This window comes from Hordeum vulgare, chromosome 6H, assembly GCF_904849725.1.
Source record: "Hordeum vulgare subsp. vulgare chromosome 6H, MorexV3_pseudomolecules_assembly, whole genome shotgun sequence".
In the NCBI taxonomy this organism is placed as follows: Eukaryota; Viridiplantae; Streptophyta; class Magnoliopsida; order Poales; family Poaceae; genus Hordeum; species Hordeum vulgare.
The window spans coordinates 36,842,676-36,849,110 of NC_058523.1; the positions used below are offsets into that span (position 1 = coordinate 36,842,676).

General features: G+C 45.8%; 2 non-coding genes across 2 annotated transcripts; both read right to left on the reverse strand.

Moving 5' to 3' along the window:
* Nucleotides 1-5,147: 5,147 nt before the first annotated feature.
* Nucleotides 5,148-5,231, reverse strand: LOC123406653. Its single transcript, XR_006612315.1, has one exon. It is a non-coding gene; the product is annotated as a small nucleolar RNA Z102/R77 (small nucleolar RNA).
* A 60-nt stretch (nucleotides 5,232-5,291) lies between these two features.
* On the reverse strand, nucleotides 5,292-5,389 carry LOC123406650. The gene has a single exon (XR_006612312.1). It is a non-coding gene; the product is annotated as a small nucleolar RNA Z101 (small nucleolar RNA).
* Nucleotides 5,390-6,435: the final 1,046 nt, after the last annotated feature.

Here is a 6,435-nt window from a genome sequence, read left to right on the forward strand (position 1 = left end):
GCAACCAAAAATACCAGGGGCTAGAGTAAACATCCAAGGACAACTCTCTAGTTGACAACTTAAACAAACGAAGCACGGAACAAATCCTACGACAATGACAAGAGGGCAACATAGCAAAATATCGCGCGAACTAACTTACACAAAAGCTAAAACTGATTGCAAAGAAAAATCCTAATGATTTTTCTACCCTGAAAACATATAAAATATGTGGGGGTGCAACAGAAAAATATTACCACACGTAAATGCGAGATAATAACCTAGACACGGAAAAATAAACTAGCGGCAATTCCCTACACGCAAAAATACAAATGACTACTCTAAAATACATGGAAAAGCGGTCCTAAAACATGGACATTTCTACTACGGAATACGAGCAACCCGGACTTACGCGAAAAATAAATACGGGCGTCTATCCTATTGGAACAGCACGTTAATCTATGCATACAACACGTCAAACAATGTCAAATAAATATGCAAGTTTTATAATCGGATTCTACGCGCAAAACTACACCAAAACCATATACAATACATCGCGATCCGACTAACGGAATAAAAACTACGAGCAAAATAATATTCGTCTATTTCCTGAAAATAATATATTCTCAGAAAAACAACCCTAATCTAAATGGGCCTAACAGTGGGCGCAGGATACTAACTAGCGCTTGGGCGGGAATAGGCTCACCTGGGCCTGTTGGGATGCGGCAGCAGAGATGGGCCGGCGGGGGGGGGGAGCTAGGCCGAAGCCGGTCTGCTCGGCTGGCGAGGCAGGCCGCTGGGGAAGCCTGGGCCTCGGGTGCCTGGGCCGAAGGCGATCTAGCCACTGCGGGGGCGCCTGGCCTGGGCCGGCTCGGGGCCCAGCCGAGGCTGGATGCGGTCAACGCGGGGAAGGCCAGGCGGGGCAATGCGGTCGTCTCCCCACGACAGGAGGTGCTGGCGGCGACGGTTGCTGGTACCCGGGGCGGCGACCGACGGAGGGACTTCCGGCAAGGGGGGCGCCACGGGAGCGCAGAGAGGCGGGGCTGGCCGGAGGGGACCGGATCCGGGGGTTGCCGGCCCGGATCTGGCGACGGGAGGCGGCGGCAGTGCTCCGGTTGGGGCGAGGCTCCGGCGGCGGTGACTTCGAGCTGCAGCTGGACCTGGGCGGGGGAAAAGCTGCAGCGGCTCGTTCCGGTGACCGGGGCACGGCCGGCGGAGGGAGGCGGCCGGGGACGGCGCGGGGCCGAGGAATGCTGCGCGCGGCAGCAACGACGCTCTGGATCCCGATCTGGAGCTCGAGGCCGAGGGTTGCGGGAGCAGAACGGGCGGCGGCGGCGGTTCGGGCCCGGCGGGCCCCGGATGGGCTCGTGCGGGCCGACCACTGGGGGGAGGAGGTGCTGCGAGGAGAGGAGGGAGACCAGGTGGCAGCGGCTGGGTTGGTGGGCGCGGAAATCATTGCGGTCACTAGGGTTTGCCGAAAATGGCAGGGAGGGCTTCTTTTATAGGAAGGGGCTAGGATGGAGGGTAACTGGGGGGTTTTTCGACCCTCCGATCGTGATCGTGCGGTCCGATCGGAGTGGCAGGTTAGGGTTAGCTGTGTAGAGTGGTGTTGGCTAAGATGAGAGGGAAGACGGACGACCCGGCAACGTATTTTAAAACACCGACAGACGTCCGACGCTAGACGGAATGCGGTGCCGCTACGGTCGACCGTTCGGGTACCAGACGGGCTCCGATCGCGATGAAGTTTGATAGGCGGCCTACCTATAACTAATTATGACCGCATGCCAAGTTTCACCCTGATCAGAGAAAGTTTTCAACACACTTTTAAAACAGGGTTTTGACGACGTCGCGGGCGCGCGTGTGTGTGGTCGGGCTCAGAACGGATAACGACGAGAACCGGGAACTAATAACGGATGCAACCTTTGAAAACTGGTGGCAACGGGGTGCCGATGCAATGCTGATGATGCGCATGATACGATGATGATGCGACAAAAGAAAAATAGACACACGTTGAAAACGGAATAAATGGGGAATCTTCTGGAACGTCGGTCTTGGGCTGTCACATTCACGCAAAGATTCTTTATCACGTGCATCACCTCGATTGTAGAGCGGACCTCTAGGTCTTTCCAATAGGGTAGGTCCCAAAATATAGATTTCTTCTTCCACATGGATGCACGTCCCGCATCGTCAGTCGGAATAGATAGTCCGCCAGGACCCTTTCCAAAGATTACTTGTAAATCAATTACCATATCAAGTATGTGATCACCAGTGCGGAGGGCGGGCTTCTTCCGATGATCTTCCTCGCCTTTGAAATGCTTTCCTTTCTTTAGACATTAATGGCTGGTCGGAACAAATCGACGATGCCCCAGGTACACATTCTTCCTCCATTTGTCCAAATATATATTGTCGGTGTCATCTAAACAGTGTGTGTATGCATGGTATCCCTTGTTTGTCTGTCCTGAAAGGTTACTGAGAGCAGGCCAATCGTTGATGGTTACAAACAGCAATGCATGTAGGTCAAATTCATCATGTTCGTTCTCATCCCACACACGTACACCTCTTCCATTCCATAGCTGTAGAAGTTCATAAACTAATGGACTTAGGTACACATCAATGTCATTGCCGGGTTGCCTAGGGCCTTGGATGAGCACTGACATCATAATAAACTTCTGCTTCATGCACAACCAAGGAGGAAGGTTATACATACATAGAGTCACAGGTCATGTGCTATGCTTGTTGCTCTCCTCCCCAAAAGGATTAACGCCATCTGCACTTAAACCAAACCATACGTTCCTTGGGTGTAACGCCTAAGATGTGATCCTATCCTTATTTAGGGGTGAGGGTCTCGACAGGGATAGAAGCGCATCTCATTGTTTCGCAAGAATGGATATCATTACAAGTACATGTACTGAAGAGATGAGTATATGGAATTGGCTTACACTCGCCACAAGCTACATCAGAGTCACATCAATACAATACATCCAATCATCATGAAGAAGTGCAGGGCCCGACTACGGACGGAAAAAAACGATAAAAGAATGACATCCATCCTTGCTATCCCAGGCTGCCGGCCTGGAACCCATCCTAGATCGACGACGAAGAAGAAGAATAAACTGCAAATGAAGAATCATCACGCTCATGTCTTAATATCACTTTACCTGTACCTGCAACTAGTGTTGTAGTAATCTGTGAGCCATAGGGGACTCAGCAATCTCATTTCCAAAGGTATCAAGACTAGCAAAGCTTAATGGGTGAGATATGGTTAAGTGGTGAGGCTGCATCAAGCGACTAAGCATTTATATGAGGTGGCTAACATACGAGTACACTAATAAGATGGGGGTGATCAACGCATAGAGGACGTGAACTAATGATGATCAAATGAATGATCCTGAACACCTACCTACGTCAGACATAACCCCACCGTGTCCTCAATCGGAAACGGGGCTCACGAAAGAGACAGTCACGATTACACACTCAGTTTGCAAGTTTTAGTTAAGTTTACTTCAAGTTATCTAGAAACGGGTGTTAAACAAAGTTTACATCACTACTAGGAAAAGGCCTTCTAATGGCGCACCATTTTTTGCTACTAATGACGCACTATAGGTGCGCCACTAGCATCACGCCATTAGATTTTTTTACTAATGTCGCACTACAAGTGCGCCATTAGTATCTGGTATACTAATGGCGCACCAGGTAGTGCGCCATTAGTATTGCTCACGGTGCGCCATTAGTATCTGGTATACTAATGGCGCACCAGGCAGTGCGCCATTAGTATAGCTCATGGTGCGCCATTAGTATGCCTCCCAGGTGCGCCATTAGTATGCCTCCCAGGTGCGCCATTAGTATGCCTTCCAGGTGTGCCATTAGTATGCCTCCCAGGTGGGCCATTAGTATGCCTCCCAGGTGCGTCATTAGTATGCCTCTCAGGTCTGTCATTAGTATAGCTCATGGTGCGTCACAGGTTATACTACCAGCTCTAAAAATATTCAATTATTATCCTCACACCCACAAGAAGGTTCGAGATAAACACATATTGCACCACAATGAAAATATGTTTATAAACATGCACATACATTGAACGCAAGTTGACAAACAAATTAACCTAGAGGAAGCATAGTTTTGACCATCTTAACAATCATCTAGAACACACAAGTCACAAAAAGATAAAGACTATTGGTTACTATGAGAGACTTCAGATGGTCCAGAACACACAAGTTTGTATCTACATGCACAAACTGCAAGCTCCAAAACACTCAAAACACCAAATGGTCTACAAGACAATAAGGTCCATGATTACAGGTTGGTTGGTCTATAAACGCTAGGGAGATATCATGTCCATGTGCATCAATAGGTTGAGTACCTGAAAACATTTTGCACAAATTTGTCAAGAAAGTGGAACCAGATTAAGTTGTTAAAATCTCATATGCGCAATGGATTTAGAGCACTCTTGAATAAAATGACTGTTGAGGCACAACACCAGTAAGGACAAGTGTACATGCTAATAGTGAAAGAACTATAGTAACCAATTTTCAAAAATAAATCAGCAACTAAGAAAAGCTAATCTATATGATCCTTGTTTTTCAGTCATTGACCAGTGGTAAAAAGTGAGCAGGTTAATGATGTAACGAAAGTTTTACCTCATCAAAGTTACCGTGCTCACGAAACTCCTGACAACACGAGCATTCCTTGCACAGTTTGAAACGCATCTTCATCCACCCTAGCACTAGCAGCCATCAGCCAATAGAGCATTAGTTGACTAGTGAGTTCTGTCTAGCGGGTCATGGAACTCTAGCACAGTTTGAAATGCGTCTTCATCTCCATCCACCCTAGCACTAGAATAATGAGCATTTCCATATCAGAAACCAATTGTATGTATCCAAAAAAGAAGAAGCATGATTTCATCATTCTCATCATGAGTAACATGGTCTAGATTGTTTTTTTAGTATACCTTGAGAAAACCTTGCTTGGGAAGAAAACTTGCTCCTGCCAGTGCATGAGAAGGCTCTTCTCCAAAACAAAAAATGAAAGCTCACAAGTGAGAATAGTTTGTATGTAATCACAAAAATCAAGAACAATTAGCAAGCAGGAACATCATTAAGGAAGTGCAATTAACATGATTAAGGAACATGATGGGGCAAGCAGGAACACATTGTGTTCTTTCAGAAACAAGAGGATGATCATATTCGGTTCAGTAGAGGCCATCATATCGCCCAATGAAACCAATAGGGAAATTAATATCATTCATCATCTAATCTCTCACCAATTAATTTTTTTTTGAAAGAAAGGCACTAAGAACACAAAAAACGTGTGTAAGGTGGGTGCATCAGATCTCCAAGATGAAAATGAGTGTGGCATCACAGAAATGCCACAGACGCAAATTGCCCATAAACTTGTGTCTCCTCATCTGCATCGACACCACTCTCAACAAAACAAAACAAAAACTGGCGACAAATTAAATAAGGAAAACTAGACAAACTGCAAAGTTTTATTTGGTGCAAGACACAGAATAAAACCAGTATGGGATGTGATCAGATAGAGCTAATACATGATTCATTCGACATCATATCATCCATCAATAATGTAATTATATCCTCATCTCACTAGCCAGTGCAACTACATATATCATCACAAGAGAGAGACAACAAAAGTATTCATCGTACACAAACAAACAGGGAGAAATTTTCAGTTTACATGCATGGCATGTGCAATAAGAAAATTGGAAGGCACCCACCCAAAGCATAACATGACACATAGAGGGGGCAGAGAGATACCTTCCATGGCACTAGGGTCATGCAACACAGGCACAAAAAAAAGTACACTGAAGATTCACTCAAGCCACACATTGCCACTTATGACTAAGAACTAAACTACAAGAATATGATGTCATTTTGAGTGAACAAACCCAAGTGAGTGCTCTTAACAGAGCACCAAATTCATCACAGAATCATTTATCACCTGACATAAACATCTTACATAATCCCACACAGCCCACCAGTTAGCAAGTACCAACAAAAAAAAGTCTACATCTATAAGTACACACAATCTAGATTTAATCAAGACTAGACTGATAAAAAGAGTAGTTTTAGAGCCACGATATCCACTCTTCATGGCCAAAAGCATCCACAACTTATCACAAAAATTGCCAACACATGATGAATGACTCCCTACAAGGTATGCGTACACAGCAGCACTACACCGATTAATTTGTAAGCATTGTCTGTTATTGGGTTGATAGCCACTATTAACAAGCCAAAATCCCTCCCATCATAAGTATATAACACGAACCATTACCAAACCATGTAGCATGCAGTGATAAAATAAAGGCCCAACACAGAGTTGCAAGAGACCAAAATCATCCGCAGGATATATCGGTCGTCGTTCATTCACAAAAGAAAAAATTGAGATTACAGCAGACACCATCACCACAGCCCCAAACCCAACCCAAGAAATTTCCATGGC